Source organism: Ptychodera flava, chromosome 1 (assembly GCF_041260155.1).
Source record: "Ptychodera flava strain L36383 chromosome 1, AS_Pfla_20210202, whole genome shotgun sequence".
NCBI lineage: Eukaryota > Metazoa > Hemichordata > Enteropneusta > Ptychoderidae > Ptychodera > Ptychodera flava.
In genome coordinates this window covers 22,541,727-22,561,846 of record NC_091928.1, presented here as the reverse complement: position 1 = coordinate 22,561,846, position 20,120 = coordinate 22,541,727, and the positions used below count along the sequence as shown (strand labels likewise).

General features: G+C 37.3%; 2 protein-coding genes across 4 annotated transcripts in view; one reads left to right on the top strand and one right to left on the bottom strand.

Moving 5' to 3' along the window:
* Nucleotides 1-20,120, bottom strand: part of LOC139133031 (SCY1-like protein 2) — a 429,639-nt gene that overhangs the window by 108,504 nt on the left and 301,015 nt on the right. Inside the window, exon 1 of one of the 2 annotated variants that reach the window (XM_070699421.1) lies at nt 3,654-3,773. The exons of the other annotated variant lie outside the window; for it this stretch is intronic. The gene's annotated coding sequence lies outside the window, so the exon portion shown is untranslated. Of the gene's footprint in view, nt 1-3,653; nt 3,774-20,120 lie in introns of those variants that run through there. 2 annotated transcript variants of the gene reach the window in all.
* Nucleotides 3,911-20,120, top strand: part of LOC139133058 (TNF receptor-associated factor 6-like) — a 40,712-nt gene continuing 24,502 nt past the window's right edge. Inside the window, exons 1-2 of one of the 2 annotated variants that reach the window (XM_070699462.1) lie at nt 3,911-4,067; nt 17,902-18,051. The gene's annotated coding sequence lies outside the window, so the exon portion shown is untranslated. Of the gene's footprint in view, nt 4,068-10,566; nt 10,738-17,901; nt 18,052-20,120 lie in introns of those variants that run through there. The other variant, XM_070699470.1, reaches the window with a different exon arrangement.

The window sequence follows — 20,120 nt, the reverse complement described above, 5'->3', positions numbered from 1 at the left end:
CAATCAATATGCTGGTTTTATAAATTGCATCATATTATATTGTATCATACCAGTATGTTGATGGTGCAAATACAGCAATCTCATTGGTCGAGACGTGAAGAGAACCGTGGTATATTTGAGATACACCACGGCTGGTACATGTGCGAGCTTTCAGCAAGAGCAAAAATTCTTTTTTGACGTTCCATGCCAGAATTTCAATATACTGTTATGATATAATAGCAACAAGTCATCGTTGATGACACAGTCCCCACTTGTTAATGGGTGCTTTGATTACAGGTCCTCAGAGAGGATAGAGTCCTCTTCATTAGGTCTGTGATAAAAATACTTTTGAATAAATTCGCTTGATACATGTCTGAGTTGTAGTTCAGGACATGAAAAAATCGTAATAAAATGGCCACATGGTGGCCATAATGGATCGAATCACAAAACAAATCAATGTGCATATGTATGACATACGGTAGGTCAATGTCCTTGTACCAACTTTGATTAAAATTGGTTGAAATATGCCTGAGTTATGGCTTTGTACATGAAAAAATCATAACAAAATGGCCGCACAGCAGCCATATTGGATCGTATCACAAAACAAATTAACATGCATATGTATGACATTGGTCAATCTCCTTGTACCAACTTTGAATAAATTTGCTTGATACATGTCTGAGTTACCGTATGGTTCTGGACATGAAAAAAACGTAATAAAATGGCCACACGGCGGCCATATTGGATCATATCACAAAACAAGTCAATGTGCATGTGTATGACATAGGTTGATGTCCTTGTACCAACTTTGAATAAAATTGGTTGAGATATGCCTGAGTTATGGCTCTGTACATGAAAAAATCGTAACAAAATGGCCACACGGCGGCCATATTGGATCGTATCACAAAAAAAATTGATGTGCATAGCTATGACATTGGTCAATGTCCTTGTACCAACTTTGAATAAAATCTGTGGAAACATGCCTGAGTTATGGCTCTGTACATGAAAAAATCGTAATAAAATGGCCGCCTGGCGGCCATATTGGATCGTATCACAAAACAAATTGATGTGCATATGTATGACATAGGTCAATGTCCTTGTACCAAGTTTGAATATAATCGGTTGAGATATGCCTGAGTTATGGCACTGTACATGAAAAAATCGTAACAAAATGGCCGCACGGCGGCCATATTGGATCGTATCACAAAAAGAATTGACGTGCATATCTATGACATTGGTCAATGTCCTTGTACCAACTTTGAATAAAATCAGTTGAAACATGCCTGAATTATGGCTCTGTACATGAAAAAATCGTAATAAAATGGCCGCCTGGCAGCCATATTGGATCGTATCAAAAAACAAATCGACGTGCATCTGTATGACATATGAAGTAATCCTTGTACCAAGTTTGAATGAAATCGCTTCGGGCATCTCTGAGATATCTGCGTGAACGGACGGACGCACGCACGCACGGACGCACGCACGCACGCACGGACGCACGCACGCACACACGCACGGACACGACCAAACCTATAAGTCCCCCCGGACGGTGTCCGTGGGGACTAATAAATCATACCCAGTGATGGTATACCACTCGATTTTGACCAGTTCACTTCATACCGGATGTATCCCGTGACCTGGTCAAAATCTTGTGGTGTACTGTTGCTGGGTGTGCCTTATTTCTCAAGTATTGTATTGTGTTATATTATATTACATTATATCATATTATATTATATTATATTATATTTATGCAATAATGTACCCCCTCCCAGCTAATATTAAATTATATTAAATTAAATGATATTATAATGTTATATTATATTATATTATATTATATTATATTATATTATATTATATTATATTATATTATATTATATTATATTATATTATATTATGAGGTTATTACGAAAATACCGCAAAGGATGCACGAGGACATTGGCGCAGCGTATCGCCCGACGCGAAGCGGAGGGCGATGCGAGGCGCCAATGTCCTCGTGCATCCTTTGCGGTATTTTCGTAATAACCTTATTATTATACATCTTACATTCCTGATCGGGGCATCAAAATGTCAGGGTAGTGACCGTTTTCGTGCAATGTCAACATTTTTTCTTCCGATTTTATCGCGCCAGTGTGGAACGCTACCTCGGACGCGCTTCTGCAAGTTTGGAGTGTGTGCACTACACACATACGTACGTACAGAGCGCGCGCGAGACTTGTTCTGGCACTCGTCCAAGGGGTCCCTTGAAACCGTTCTACAGTGAACGCGCGGATCCAGCAGCAGGGTATGGGGCGCCTTGAAACCGTGCCGTACGGAACGGGCGCGAGTTCCGTACGGCTTTTTTAGCGCACGCTAAATTCTATTGTTCTCGATGGTAGATGTATAATATTATATTATATTATATTATATTATATTATATTATATTATATTATATTATATTTTATGCAATAATGTACCCCTCTCGCTCATAATGGACGAAAGCACACTTTGCATGGCATAATTAATGTACAATTTACCAGTACAGTGAAAAGCCAAGTACATGTACATTATGGAGTGCAAAGTTCCTTAAGTCTGTTATGGGCCGGGAGGTGGTACATGATTGCTATTATTTTTACAGTTTTTGCAATGGGAATTGGTAGATGTAGAAAACATGTGGGGCCAAACTACCGGTACTAGATAGTTGGATACATAATCAGTAATAATTTACAGGATGATGTCACAAATTTCACTGGTATTGACAAAGCTATAAATTAATGCAATAAACATCACATTATATCACATTATATAATATTACATTTTATAAGGTTCACAGACACTTTGCGACAAAATCATTTTGCACCACACAATCTCATCCATACCGTTTGACGGCAGAACAACTTCTAATAAATCACACACCCAGCGATGGTATACCAGTAACCACTTGGTTTTGACTAGTTCACTTCATATATGCACTTGCTATCGCTCATTTAAATGTCGTGAACACTGAGTGGTCAAAGTCTAGCAGTATACCATCACTGGGTGTGCTTTATTGCATAATTTTATATCATAACCTATTATATTACATTACAATGTGCATTATATTATATTATATTACATTATATTATATTATATTAGATTAAATTAGATTATATAAACCATGTACGTGTCTCCTATTTATATTAGGCATGTAAATCCTATCGGACAAATATATACATGTGATTGCAAACAAGCCTTTCACATCCGTATGTGCCACTATTGAACCTCCAGTCCCTCCAAGGTTTCACTGTATTAGAGTCTGGTGTGTGGAGGGACTGTGCTAAGAGTAGAGGGACTGTAGGTACGCATTCGCGCATGTTGTGTCTGCCCGGTTTTGCAACATGGTTTGAAACGTGAATCAAAAATTTAAAATCATTGTTCTGACTTATAACTTCACCTAAAATTCTATATTGCGCTGCAAGTGCATTGACACGATGTAGGCACAAAGACGTGGCGACGCGATGAGTACTGATTTGACTGAACCATCAACGGCATAGATTCAACATGTAAAATGTACATTGTGTTGCAGTTTGGAAACCATTCGATTTCTTTATAATTTACAGTCGAACGCGAAAATCATTAACATTGAGGCTATACCTGAGAAGAAGTGCGCTTTATCGATTCTTTTGATAGGAGACGAGAGAAGAAATATAGCAACGTACCTTTCCGAAATGAAGTGCTGGCTCCAACGCAAACAGTAAGGTCAAAGTTCATGTAAATAAATAAAAATTAAATATTACAATGATTTTTCTGGTACGTCAACAGTAAAATTCCAAATAATCAAATGCGATCTATTAATTAGCTCCCCTTCAAGGACTGTGCAACAAATTTTCATGACACTTTCTGATATATCATATTTTGTCTAAAATTGACATGGACGAACAGACAGTCTGTAAAATTACACATTCTACAGAGGACGCCCTCACTAGGCTGGTTGCCGGAGTCGATCTAAAGGGGAATTCCCAAAGTTTACCTCCATTTGCATGCGAAACTTAGCGAGGGCTACTTCTTCACTTTTTGATCCGGTGCAAGTGACCTCTGAGTGCTCCCGGAACTTCCATATCCCTTGGAACAAGGTAAAATCCTGCTAATGATCATATTTTCTCTTTCATATATCGCATGTAGAGTCCGCGAAAAATTGCAATGTAGCATAGCGCGGTGACAATGACATTGCACGCATGGTATCCATCAGTCTCGATTCCCCTTTGATGACACTGCTTACAGCGTACAAACCACCACTAGTTATATTCGGGGTAGTGTTGACCAGAATGCATTATGATGGTGTTGGGAGGTCTTTTGGTACCTCCATGGTCGGGTGTTCGTGTTACCCCATGGCGTCTCTAACTGCGGAACACCAAATCGAAGCGCCAGTGCTTCATCCGTAATATTATTACCTCGGCTCGATGTCCGCATGTTCCGACGGACATGCGGGTCGTGCAGTGAATACAGCAAATCTTACATGGTGCACGAGGAAATAGTAGGTGTGAAAAATACAGTGTTATGTAATTCGATCTCTAGCATGTTTATTGGGTCGCTATGAGTACCCCAGTAACCGCCTGTGCGCTCTTAGAAAGGGGTCTTCATTTTTTATCATAAAATGTTCCTTGAGTCCCCCAATGTGCTTTTGCAACACGTGCAAGAGTTGCTTCCGAAATGCTGGTCGGCCATGTGTTGGGTGACTCAAAGTTCGAATAGCAATGGTAGAAGACGTGTATGATTTTCCTCGAATAAGGCAAATACGTCACGTCCGTACTTTTTTTTTCCAAGAATTTTACTGTTTTTTCCAAAAATATCATAATAACGTCGTAAAGACTTTAAGTTATAAAAGGCCTTCTGTCACATCCATCGCTTGTATCGAAAGTTTTTAAACCACGGCAAGTTGAGCTAAAAGCACGCCTCATGTATAATTTCAAGTTTCCTTTATTGTAATATTCAAGTTCTTTGTTTAATTGTTTTTTGTTTTATTTTATGTGTACTGACATTTGCCCTCTGCATATGATTGAATGGGTAAAACCATCTATCCCTTTGTTATTTTTTGTCAGAATGGGCATGGTTATTGCAGAGCTACTATGATTGTACTGTTAAAAATATTCCTTATCTTTTTAGTTACTCCACACATGACCCTGTCATTGTGTTTATTCTTTTTATTTGCATAACCTCAAGAATTGTAGCAGTGTAAAAGAAACTACCACTGATAGTAGATAAGTGTATACACCCTGGTTCATGCAGACGACTGTTCGGTCAGTTGGTTTGCCAGGCCATTGGGCATAAGTATTGCAACGATCCATAATTAATGATGGATTAATTTTGCATTTTGTATTTCAAAAGTAAATATCTTTATTAAAACTATTAATAATCAAATTTTTAAGATATTGGTATGTCAAATTTGACTGAGTTTGACCATAGATTTTCACGCCAGGGTCTATGATTGATTCTGGTATGATCACTGTGGAGGGAGGGATCGTGATTAGACCCTTATGAAAGTTTTGTGGAAGTAGCAATAATGTACCGGTATACAGTTCACATGAAAGCCTGCCCTCAACCATCTACTTTGTCCATTCTTACACCACGAAACATAGCTGTACACACTGACTGTCCATTGTTATTTGACCAACCAAGCTTAGTCTGTTCACTCCTTTTTTCAAGTTTGCATGTCCAACTTCGCAATTAATATGAACAGGTCTCTCCCAAACTTTGCAGAATAAAGGGTTAGATCATGCGTGGTGGAGGGACCATGGATCATAACTCGGGTTCAATATTTCATGCCAGCAAGTAATAGGTCGGCAACCAGACAAACCCCTTTTGGTAATTATTTTGATTGTCTCGTCATAAATAGATATGACATCAAAACTCCACAAAACATATAATGTTATTATTTTTTCTTCACAAGTATTTATTCAAAGCCATAATAGCCTTGTTCACGGTTACAGGTTTGTTACTAAATATAGCTGTACACGCGCGACATCGGACACGCAGCTTGAAATGCGGACAAATTTTATCAATGTTGCATGCGTGGCTGTTTTTGCAGCTTGTACTCTGAGTCGTGAATATGTTTTTTAGTATTCACTGTTACACTAGCAGTCGCCCACTGAGATGTATTTTCGTCGTTCTTGCATGCGTAATTTTCAAAAGTGTAATCTAAAAATGCGGACAAATATTTATTTTTGCATATTAATGAGAGAACAGTGACGTAAACTGTGAACGGCCCTATATATGCAGTGCGGTTTCAAGTCCTGATTTGCTGTGTCAGAATTTTACCGAGCCAAAAAAAATCTGTTTTGTGTCTATCAACTTAAAGTGAGAACTTCAAATTCATTAGGACTCTTAACGCTATATTAAAGGGTAATTTTGAATTTTGTATTTCAAAAGTAAATATCTTTTAATTTATTAAAACTATTAAGAGGCATAGAATGGTAAATAGTAAACCAAATAGAACTTCTTGATGATGGTTTCATGTTCAAATCCAGTGTTTTCTCTGCTTGTTCACTGAAAGGGGCATTTTGTGCCCCGGTTCATCAAAATTAGGGGGGAAGACTTGACGTTTTAGGGGGGGCAGTCACTGTTGATTCACAGTTGTCACCATCATATGGACGTAATCGCTTGTTTTGTTTTGTGCGCGATTTTCACGCGATCAGTAACTTTTCTAGAGCAGACATAATGGCTCGAAATGCGCAATTTGCACAATTGCGCAGTCGAGAGAAAACCCTGCAAATCCATCAAAAATTTGGCGTACTTTCATCCAACATCAGTCTGGTCATTGTGAACTTTGACCCTTGAGAAGAAAAGGATTAAACGGCCAGTCACTGCAACTGTTGATAATGTTTTCACAATTTTTTTTTATTTTTAATGTCAAATTTTTATTTTTAATGTCAACTACAGTTTCTTGTTCTACTCCTAAGCATGTTTAGGTATACAGTATTCAGCTTGTCAACTCAGCCTGTGCGTGTGTAGACTGCATTATTATTGTCGATAAGTGAAGTCTAGACTGGAATTCATCTTTACCGTAATGGTGGGTGTTTCAACATGCTGTGTGGGGAGTGGATCAAGAATTTGCAATTGTAAAAAAAATTAAAAATGGATGAAAAATCATTGTAAGTTACAGCTGCTGGTCCTTTGAGTTTAGAAATGCCAGGAAGGATTTGCACACATTGTAATGATACTGTGCTAAAGAAATTGTCGGAGAAAATTTTTCAAACCAAGGTACACCAGAGAAGCACATTATAAACAATTTACCAATAGCTTCAAAATGGCCGCTGATCTCTGTGTGAACTCAGTGGGGATAATTTGATCATTTATTTCCAGGAAACCTTAAAGATGTGAACGCCCCCTTTTCCTTGGTATTTTTCGTAACAGATCCTGTTGAATTTGTTGAAGAAACAAGAGAATGTTTAGGTTTGGGAAGTGCATATCTTGTCCTGAATAATGTCCAACATCTTATTAGCAAAAAGTGTAATTTCTACAGAAAATTACCTGCACCTTGCTGTTTAGACGGCCGCGACGTTTTGAAATCTACTAGAAAATTGTTGCAAGTTGACTTGACATTGTAACAATTATCCGTCTGGATGAGACTAGCAGCCACCATGAAAACACGATTCACAACAGGTCTCGCCTACATTGCATATAAAGTTGCAGTTCTTAGATGTATGTCATGCAGGCCTGTATGTTAAGGTGGTTGGAAAGCTATTTTTGCACCAATTCTTTTCTCAGAGTTAATGTCAAGTTTCAAGTGTTAGAATCAAGATATTTAGTTCAAATTTTCAGGATACTCCCTTAGTTAATATTTTCTCCAAAGAATATAAAAATTGTATATTTGCAGCCATGATTTTGAAATATGACACCAGTAAATATTAAAATTTAATTTTTCATATTTTTTTTACATATTTGAATTTAATAATAATTGGATAGTATTAATATTACCAAATTAGTTATTAATATGTTGACACTATTTATTGTAAGATTTGTACGGCAGGATTTGTAAATAAAATTTGTTTTTATGATTTTACATGGGTTTATATATCAAAAAATTATTAAAAATTCTTTCAAATTTCAAAATGTGATTTTTCAAAAAGTACTTCAAATACAGGAAAATTGTGCCGTACAAATCTTATCTGTAACCTTGTTAATAGGCTGTAAAAATTCCATGTCCATATCTCATTTCAAAGTTGGATTAAATTGGTATACAATATATGTAGGAAAACTGTTATTCTGTCAAAAATGTTGAAAACAAGCCATATTTGCCCCCTCTTTTAAAGTCATAGAGCAGTTTTTTTTGGTTAATCTCACTTTTTGACACCTCTTTGACACTCAAAGAATCTAAAATGCATTTACAATAGCAGTCACTCACTCTGAATGCCAGCACCACCTTGTCAAACTTTCCTGAAAAACAGCAAATAATGACTTTCCTTTTCAAACATTTTATTAACAGCTAGGGGACCTCTACCATAGTTAATACACTAAGGACTCCCCAACTTCTTCTTATTTGGTCAGTTTTTCAGAAGTTTTAACAGGCTATAACTCTGCAATGCCTTTGTGCCCAAATGTCTAGTTTTTTTTATTCCACAGAGAATGTTGACTACTTTTATATTTTAATAGTTTTGTTGAAATTTATAACTGACGCTCTAGCCTTTCCAACCACCTTAAACCTTTGAGCACCAAAGTTAATTTTTGTTGCCTTTATAAAATATTCTGTATTACTTTGTTTTAGATTTTTGCCAAAATTTTGATAAAAAAATTAGCCAATGGAATGTGATGTACAGTTGGTCTAAAATTATCAAAAAAATTCAGAAAAATTCATAAAAATTGGTAAAATGTTGCAGTAAAATTTTGGCGGTAACAAGCATAGCACTCGCAGGGCTAAATGTTACTTTGTGAATGTGCTGTCCATGTGATACCTTTGTCTAAAATGTAAGTTTGCAAAATTGATATACAATGTATACAGGGTGTGCGTCAAAGTTTTTTTCACAATGGCTGCCAGTCTAGGACAAACTTAAAGTAACTGATACTGCTGCAATTCTCATACTCTTTTAGCAATTTAAAATAGATTTTAAAATGTCCCAGCCATCCGAACAGTAAGCTGCAATAAATTTTGTGGTGATATGGCTCAACAGAGCACGCTGTTGTGCTGGCAATAGCTTCAGGGCTGTGATGATTTGCTCTTTAAATATAACCTACAACTTTACCAGGGACTGAATACGTTGATAGAATGACAAGGAAATAAATTTGCATTTTTTTTTTCACCACACCCATATGTCATGCAAGGAAAGTGTGCAGGGCACTTTGTGAATTAGGTCAGGCCATTCCCTTTCTAAATTCTTTATTTTGGATCATGATATCTGCAACTGTTGAAGAATCTGATTTTTTTAGGTGGCAAGTAAGGCCTTGCAGAGTGCATCCAATGCACAAGGAAGCCTCAAGCGCTCAAACAAAAAAAGCGTATGCCGGAAGATTTTATTAGTATCGGTGCTTGTCTATCAAAGTCATTTACCATGTGGTGTCATAATAAAGGACCTTGTCGAGAGCAAGAGGTGATAAAAGCTTGCCATCTGCCGTATTTCTCTATCCCTTGGCTTCAATTGAAGTACCGTGATGTCGATAAGGAAATGCTTGGGGATTCAAATTTCTTTTGGAAGTAGCCATTACAGGAAAAGGGTAGAGTTTGTTGAACCTGTTTACTCCTGTGTGGGTGTGCTAGGTGATGTTCCGTGTACGAAAATCATGAATTTAAAAGGAATATTAACGGTGATTTGAGATAATATCTTTAATTTTTTATTTCTCTAAAATCAAGTATGTCTCCTTCTCCTTATCCTAGAGCTATGTTGATATGCAGAGTACTGAACTTTTAAACACTTGTTTAAATTTACTGTATGAAATATTCAGTGTTACTCTCATCGACAAATCACCAAAACGAATTCCAGACTTAGAAGTAATTGTCGACGATGAAATTTGATCTCCCACACCAACAATCATGTGCTGTTGAGGAGTTGAAACACTGGGTATTTTTGCATGATTTGGGGAGAAGAATAAGAAACTGTATTTCACCGATAGGATAAAAATACAGGAAAATGTATCAAAGGTCCCAGCCAGTTGAGCTTTGAAACCTACTGTGATAGCGACAGGTAGCTCTGTGTGGCAGGGTTGTGTGTTACTGGCAATAGGCCTGGTGGCCACGCAGAGAGCTATAGCTAAAAGGTAGCAGCGTCATTCATTATCTAATCTCCATGCTTTAGCGAAGTAGACAGTCATTGCTGAGCAGGAAATACGCATGTGTGCATTTTCGAATGAAGCCAAGCAGAAGTAACTAAAAGTCTGTATTTGATCTGTATACACCTGCTATGTAAATAGATCCTGGCTGTACAGTAGACACACAATGCAATGGTCACCAACAGGAAATCCAAAGAGGGCCCAACATCCCCATTGTAACTGTTGTTATTGTTATCATCATGCAGAATAAGCTACTAAACAAACTCTATAATTCATGCACAGCATATTGCATAAATTGTTCATCTCTGTGTGAATTAGGCCAATCTGCTGTGATTTGTTGTCACGGGAGATCAGTGAAAAATTAACCTTTGACCTCTTGAACACAAAAGCAGCGGACCAGGAAATTGGTGGGTAGCCAGTCGGAGCAGGATGATTGTTAACTGGAACAAACACAGTGACCTTGTGTGCAGAGACCAATCATTCAAGTTTACAGCTGAAAAACCATACTGCCCTTCTCAGAAGTTACTAGGAGAGAGTTGATGATTTGTGAGTGACAAGTCTGTTTTGTGCTACTCATCCCGGCCTATCATTGACCTTACCGGTATACTACCAACAAACAACCAATACACTGCTTGCTTCACACTGAAGTTAATGTGCTTCGGGGATAGATATTCAGACTCTCAAATTTTTCAATACTTTTCTGGTCTACCATTTGTAGGGCGGACATTTTAAAACTCTCAGTGTAAGAACACTTTTTACCATCTTAGCTTTTTGACAATCAAAAATTTTATTTTTCCCCCATAGAATTAACATAGGGAAAGTGTCCATTTTGAATTTCAAATATCAATAAATGTTATGTAGTTTGTTCGTTTAGTTCCAAACTTTGCACTGTGACCCCTGATTTTTATTCTTGATGTGTTAAGAAAATGGCTGAAAGATTTATTGAAGAAAGTACCGGTATGATCAAAAGTGTAACTTTTTCACTTTTGAGGTGTATACCGGTACTACCTTAAAATCAAGTTGTTGGGTTTTGTTTTTGTTGGGTTACTGTGGCATACACTGGTCAGTTGTAATTCTTCAGTATAGTAATACAGCCTTCGTATAAATATTTAACCTGACTACGCGGTATAGCTAGCAAATGGAATTTGAACGGTATCTAAGCTCTTGGTATGGTACAAGATTCTAATCACAAAGGACTTGAAAACACTAGTCGCACTTCCTTATTGCACTTGATCTTTTAATCTTTTTAGGTCACCACTCATTCAAATCAATGTCAAAATGTTTCATATGACATCTCTGTGACCTCAGAGGTACTAGCGCAGTCTCTTTTTTACCCCATGCCGTAGCATACTCATCAATGGTTGTATATATGTCTTTGCTACCTACATGTATGTAGTGGAAATAATGATGATGCGTTTTAATCCTCTTCAAATGGTCTAGGCATACTCACACTTTCAACAAGCCACAAAAACTTCAAACCATTCTCCTTTGAAATCAAGAGTAAAATCAATGGTCACCCTGTACATTTTTGGTTTAGAGAAACAAAATACTTCAATTTTACCGATTTTTGAAATTCAAAATGGCTGCTATATGCCCTGCTTTCACTTGAAATTTTCAATTTTCACAATAACAAGCTATAAAATGAGTTCATTCAAGCAAACAAATGTCAAAATGTGAAAGTCTGAATATTTGTCCCTGACAGACGAACACGACATGCTATATGGTTTCAACCAATTTGACTCCAGTTGAACATGCCAAGGAAAAGGTTAGCATGGATTTTAAACAGTGTATCAAATTCACAGTACTTACGGGTACATGTATCCTTCAGTTTCTGTGGATTCTGAGAGCCATTGCAAATCACAGGTCACGTTGTAGGCAAAAAAAAACCTGTCAGAGATACACCCAGATTAAATAAACATTTGTTCTTCTTTTTATTGCAGTTTGAACCTTTTGTCATTTTGTCGAATTTTTTTTTATTTTCATTAGTCATTGTCACACCACTTTCCATAAAATAATAAGACAGACAAAGTACCGATAAGTGCAGTTTTGATTCATGTTAAAGATACGTGATAAATGGTACAGTCCAAAAGCGGCTTTTCACTTCAAATCTAAGAAGGATATTCATTAGTTTTTATTTTTTCACAGTTTGTCAATGTACATGAAATTTTGAAAATTTCAAAATCCATGATAGATCTCTGACTGTTAAAAGTCACATCTCAAAACAGGCCCTGTGACTAATAAGTAGAATAGGATAATTGTACAAAAGTTCACAGCCAAGTGTAATTGTATGCAAATTAAGGTCATGTTAAATATATGTCTATTTCACAAAACAGGAAAAAGCTGCCAAAAATATCTTAAATGTTGATATTCCAGAAATAGATGATTTACAGCATGTAAAAATGGTTTACACATGGCAGGATATCATGAATATATAAATTCAGCAATTTTTCTGTCATCTGAAATTGAAATAGTCGTATTTGATCCTAATAGTCCTCAATTGCTGAAGTTTATGATTTTCGAGCCACAGTGCTTAGGTATTTTCATTGTAGAGAAATGATTTTGCTCGAGAGGTTGTTGAAAAAAAAAATGAAGTTTAAAAATTGAGATCGTCAGATAAAAAAAGTATGCTCTCTAACTGATGTAATCCTTTGCGTACTGTGTTTCTGATCGGACTAGGTACCTGACAGAATGCACATCCTTCAGTGTTAAAAAAAGGCTCAACAGTTCAGTCTATAATATCCAATTCTTCTTATTTCTATGTTTCAATAATAGAAATGTCAGTAACCCCCCAAAAAAATCCTCACCATTGATTGAAGGTTCGGAGTACATGTACTGTGACCTTTGACCTCCTAGTAAAATTCTCATTTGATAGTCTGATGTGAAACTTCATCTACTGACACTTGAAATACATCAAACACTTAATTACATATTGGTCTAAGATTTAGGATTGTTATCTTTTGGGGAATTGTACATAATTTCATATCAGTTGTTATGGTAACATAACTGAGATACTTAAGCAATAATACACACCCAGCAACGGTATACCATGAGATTTTGACCAGTTCACGACATACTGTATGCACAAGCAATAGCAAGTGCATACCGGTATAAGTGAACTGGTCAAAATCGAGTGGTACATACCGTCGCTTGGTGTGATTTATTGCTATTATATCATAACAGTATATTGAAATTCTGGCATGGAACGTCAAAAACGTACTTTTGCTCAAGCTGAGAGCTCGTGCGTACGCCAGCCGTGGTATATCGCCAATATACCATGGTTCTTTTCGCGTCTCGACCAATCAGATCACTGTATTTGAGCCATCAATATACTGGTATGATATAATAAACAATATCACAAACGGAAACCAACATAAAATCCTCAGACCATAGACATTGACCCAAATAGCGTCTTTGCATAATTAAACCAAGTACAAAACACTGTCTGATGATTGATTTAAATACTCCTGGAGCAAATGAGTTTAGTGATGTGGATTTGCAGTACCTGGCCCTTTGACTGATATGAGTCGCGGTAACCCATGAAATTTTTTGGCCTTTTTGTTTCATTTATCACCTATCAGTAGTCTGTTAGGTACTCGTGAACTAAATTTATACACATAGTATTCAAATTCATTCCATCTGTTCGTGAATTGTAATTCAATAAATAGAATGAAGAAGATATTAGAAAAAATGTAACAAGTTGCAAGTATTGGGATTCTTGTCACGATCAAAGTGTTGACCATTTATCATCATACATGCAAAGTGGCGTTTAGAGTCATTGAGCAGTAAATTTGATTGTGGTATTTCAAAATTACTTTTCATGACTTTCATGACTTTAAGTTTATAATGCTGAAAAGTGACAAGTTCACCAGAACCGGGAATGGGAGACAGTGCATTCCGCAATGTGTGTAACATGGGGATTTCGTCTTTCCTCAACAAATGTGGAAGTTTTATAGTATTTGAAATGCTACTGTGTCACGACTTCTCACTATTTTATGCAATGTACACAGCAACACTGAAGACACCCACCTCCTTGTGCTAACAAAGTACACCTGACATACCGTATGCAGGGGGAAAAATTTGAACAGTGATGGACATCCATGACAGCATGTATATTGCATGGTTTGTGATACATATTGGTTATCTGATACTCAAATTCTGTGTCAAAAATTTGAATTATGATATTTCGCACGTTAAAAGATTACCCTCTGTAAATGGGAAACCTGGAGAGAGAAATGTTTGTTGTACAAATACACCAATACTACCGTACATGTATATTACTAATATTTCATGAGGATTTGTATGTCAGCCAGCACCCTGAGCTTGTTCAGGCACACGTACCGGTACAATGTATGTATTATTATTGGAATACATGAAAAGGTTATTAAATTCAGTGACCGACACGAGAAATCCAAAATGTATAAAATGATATCTGTTCCATGATTACTACCGGTAGTTCTTCAACCACTGACCAAGTTACCGGGGTACACCAATGTTGTCATAAACCAATGTCTGGTCCCTCCATTCCTTTCATGTGATCATCACCCCTCTGTATTGGACTTTGGTGCAGCCCTATATTTAGTTTGTGGCATATTCTTTGTAAAGCCTTCTCATTCCTACTGTGCATACAGTACCTACCGGTATATGCTTCTAGAGGCTTAGCACAATAGAATTTTACTCGCCCGGTGGCCAACACATGGTTCAATGGTTTGATACAACTGCTGTCAGGATTTACAATCGGTTTTACAATTGAATATCATCAACGATGGTTAACAAATTCTGCATGAAAACTTTTTTGTTTACTTACTCTAGCCTCATTATTTTGAAAACATTTACAAGACATTGGGAATATAAACATTTACCGCAGTAGGCTAATGCGAACTTATTCTATCAAAAATGAAAATGAAAAATTACTTCATACAGTTACTGCCTTCATGGTTATTTGTTTTACAAGTTGAATTCAAAGTATGGATTTATCACTCATGGCTCAAAAACATCTGGCCAACAGTTCAGCGCTCATGATTTTTTTTTTATTCAGTCCATCATCCAACAGGCATTAGCCCAATTACAGGATGAGGTACCCATAACCCACTAACCCCAATTGAGCACTGAGGAGTAAAGTGCCTTGCTCAAGGGTACAACACCGTGCTAGAGTCTTGAACTCACCATCCTCTAACAGTGAGTCCATTACTCTGGACATACTGGGTCTTAAACCGGGTCTCAAACTCACTATCCTCCGATAGTGAGTCCGTTACCCTAACCACTTGTCCACGGTGCCTCCTTTTGACTGATTTTGACTGTGTATCAGAGCATAATAAACCTTTGATCAAGCTAGAGCTAACAAAGTTCTTGTTTATACTAAAGAATACCTTAAAAACAGATTGCGTCATGAATTTAAGTTCAAGACAGTTTTGCCGCCATGGTTAACGTACGGTACTTTGAGTCCTAATGCTGAAGTGTGTTAACTTGCATCCGTCCTGTCACATGGCTTGGTCAGGTCACCTTAGCATCATTTTCAGGGAGGGTCTCTGCAGAGGGAACACTCAAAGTCAGTTTATAAGATGATATATTCCGATCAAACTGAACTTGTTTGAGTTTGTTTGAGTTGACCTCACGATGATAAACTTCAATACATCCCTTGAATGGGACAGGAGAAGTTGACGTTTTCATGACACTAATTTATTTAAAGTCAACATAAATGTCAAGATACGCAGATTAGAGAAGATCTGCTTTTACCCACAGCTGCTATCACATATCATACATAGTTATTATCACTCTCAGGTCAACAAAAAAACACTACTGTACATTGTACCATGTTTACGAATGTCAGAGAAAGACATTCGAGTGGAAATATGTTTCTGTGCACTTTTCAACTAACGATGTCTGTGCCAGGTGGGTCACCCACCGACAGGTAACCCTATGCTGTTTGTAACCAACTTCACCCGTTATGTTGCGCAGGTTCCACCAAGGTGACCTGAATGCAGAAAAACCCTTCGGAAGCAAGGTCAAAGAAATATGCACATGACGGCATTGCATACCGGTGTTAGGAAGTTGTGTATGGACAGCAAGCTAAGGTCGATGGCAGTCACATCAATTTGACCTTAGTCGGGTCACAGTGACCTACAAAAAGACTCAATACAATGCTCAGATATGCCAAAGGCACTTTTTATATGTATACTTCACATTAGTTTGAATCGCCATAGTTACTATCTTATGGTCTTGATAACTTTATGGGTGCACCATTCCTTTGCTTTCCAGTGGAACTTGTACTAGCTATAAACAAACAACATACAGCAATACACCGGTATATTGTTGATAGGATTTCTTTACTGCAGATATTATTGGGCTTGATGATCGATATAAAACTTGTTGAGTAGAAGAAGGAAATAAAGTGCACCCTTGCTTGACACTAGCAAGGTTTGTCCATCATCGTAAACCACACGCCTCTTTACGGCATCAGCTTAGCGCTACCCGTTACCCCTGATTTTTGCGTAGGTCAGCGGAGTAGAAATTATGCTCTGGCTCGCAAGAATGGGTTTATCTACTGAAAGAAGAGTTTGTATATATCTTGCCACCCAAGATGGCATATGGTGGGGGAGCATTTTGCCCATAGGTTCACACACAGTGATTATCCACATGTAATTGAAGTTTCAAAAAATTTGCTGCTCGTTGCCCCGACATATTTGCCTACATTTGCATGAAATTAACAGAGACTGAGAGGTACCGGTACATGTATGTGTGACAGATCAGGGAGTGAGAGGAATGGTACAACAAGGAGAAAGAAATTTAATTGACATACGAATTAGTCATTAATCGTCTTAAAGTTCAGTTTAGAAGCATTTTGTGTTCCAGAAAGAGATGCATGTGAGCAACCTATGTCATAACTCAGTGAGGTCTCTCTCCCCGTCAATGAGGTTGGTCTATTTTGTCAAGGAAAAACTGGGCAATAACAAGTCCATGGTCGAAGGGTCAGTGTGCATAACTATTGATATAAAAAAAAATTCATTACTTTATTCAAAATTATATCATTCCAGTACATCAATCCGATTGGTCGAAACATGAAAATACCTGTGCCATATTCGCAATTATAGGGACAGGCAAGAACTCTTAGCTTTTTGACGTTTCATTCCAGAATTTCCAATATTTTGATATAATAGCAATAAACCACCCAAGCAAAGGTAAACACTTGATTTTGACCAGTTCACTCTATATCATGTATTCGCTATCGCTAATATGTCATGAAACTGGCCAAAATCTCGTGGCATACTATCGCAGGGTGCGGTTTATTGCTTAAATAAAACATATATTTCCTCTTCTCCTTCTCCGTAGAGTTTGTAATGTGCAAATAAAAATTATGAGCCTTGCAAACACAACACACTGTGTGTGCAATGTTATTGTTGACAAATGAATTATAGTCCAGGACTAAAATTCGCTTGTCAATAATAACATGTTTGACATTATACTGTACACACACATACCAGGTAGAGGCTGACTTTACGAGTTGAATACCACACAGTTTCATTTTTTGTGATCTCAGGAGTGGAACAAGAAACTCTATTTTACAAACAGAGTATTATTGGAAAACATGTCAAACGTACCATAATAGCTTAGTGGAACATTGACTAAACTACTGCGGGTAGCACATGCATTTGAGTTCCATCCCCCTTGAATAAACTTTCAGGTTTTGTGAATTTTTGTCTTTTTTTTTTGCAGACGATGAATACTCAGCTCATGGGAAGATGTCACTGATAGCTCAGTAACTCTGTACAACTCTGATACAAGCACAAGATGATTAGAATGTAGACAGCTTTCAACATCTGCACGTTGCTTTCCTTCAGTGTCCGAGAAGTCAAATTATGCAAGGTGTGTGCTTTTCATCTCAAATAATACCATGGTTGTTTTGTTGCTGACAACAAGTTTGTTCAGCTTCTAGGAGAAAGTGTTATTCTTTCTTTGCAAGACTGAGAAACTTATAGTTTGTCAGTACATTTCAATCCTTGACTTCTTTGAATTCCAGAAATGTCTGGCCGAGTGACAGCAAATCCCAATGAGGTCCTGTACACATGTTCACATTAATTTATATGACATTGTGTAGACTGTAAACAGTTCCGCGTGACTTCTTTGCCTAAAATATCTATGTAGCCATGAGTGTGACAGTTGCCTTAGAATACATGTAGGTGTCAATTATATAGTTCTCCCCACCAAGAGTTGAACAGACGAAGAGTTCTGTAGGGCAGATCGTCCATGTAGCCGACACGAACACGAAGTGTCTGTTACCGGCTACCAAAAAGTATGCAAAATAGTAAAGAATGAGCTACAAAATCACTATCAGTTTTAAGTTGAAGGTAGAATAAGTCTGTGCCTTTGTATAAAATACTATAAAAATAGTAGAAAGTGAGCAACCAGCTGAAAGTTAGTCGAGGAGACCTTTACTGCATATCATTTGCATCTTATTATCGGCTACATGGACTGTGTGCCTTCTGTAGGTACAAGTACCGTATTTGACCTGTGAGGGCCACAGTGGCACAAGCAGCTGTCAACAGTCTAGACATGATGGTGTACAGTATGGAACTCTAATCCTCCAGAATTTTTCACGATGCTTCAGCCACTGATGACCAAAATACGGTCAAAACATTAGAGACAGAGGTGGTGACCCTTGACCCTGAGGTCAAAAGGTCAACTCACATGTTGATTAATAATTTATCCTGCTGGACTTCTGTATGAATGGACTGACCTTAGGTGAATGGGCAAGATAAACTGACTTTTTTGAAGTGTTTATTCATGTATCTTTGAAAGATGACGGTTTGTATAATGAGTATGGAAATGCACATTGAGTGAAGATGATACCAGCTCAATTTTTTTTTAATAGCTTTTCCTTTTCCAAAACAAAATACAGAGGCACAACAAAATGAAGGTAAACATGATAGTATTTTTAAAAACAATAGTATTAGTGCTTTGCGAACAATAAAAATTTTACACATCTTTCAGTACTATTTTGGGTTAAGAATTTCTATCTTGTAATTACTTTTTGCACTACATTCCTCCGCATCCTGTATTTGAGCTATAAAATCTTTACTTAAAAATTGCAAAATCAGTCCTCTTAGATCTGAAAATAAGAAAGTTTGCAGACAACACACACTGTGGCTCTTTTTGAATAATGCATCACAGAATTTTGTCGTAACATGCGACATTTCACTGCTCCGTCACACATTTTTGGAATGTATCAGTGCCAGAATGTTGGGGTGGTAGGTCTTTTTGGTGAAAAAGGAACAGGGTTTGTCGTGCGAGTGATGACACTTTTGGTTGGCAATACTTTTAACCACAGTTAGATATGATCAGTGTCAAGCACTGCAGATAGTGGAAGATATATTCCTGAATGCACTGAGGTCATACAAAGACAATGTATCATGACAAGTACTGGTATTTTGTGTACCGTACTATGTTTCAGAGAGAAAATATACCGGTACTAGGATAAGAAATGCACGCTGTCCTTTAATCTGATATGGTGTACCTTAAAATGCTACTTTAACATTGTCTTTTCCAGAGTAATTTTCATCAAAAGTAATTTTGCCCCGGGAAAATAGCCTGTCAGTACAAAGTTGATGTGACAATATTTTACATTCATCATATGATACAGCAGTCAAGTATGACAGTATTGGGTCAGTGATTTATGTATCCGACACATTTAAGATTTATATTTTACAGTCCAATGAAATGTGAGGATCATTTGCAATATATCAAGACCAAAGAAATGACCCCTCACCTAAAAAGGTGAACCCCCTACCTCACCCATGTTACGTGTGTAAACATGCAACGTACACGTTAGTGGACAGTCAGGACTCAAAAAAGGAAATCGCAGAATGTCACTCGGAAGTTTATCACTAACGGGGTTGAGAGTATTTTGCAGAACACAGCGAAGGCTGAAGTCATGA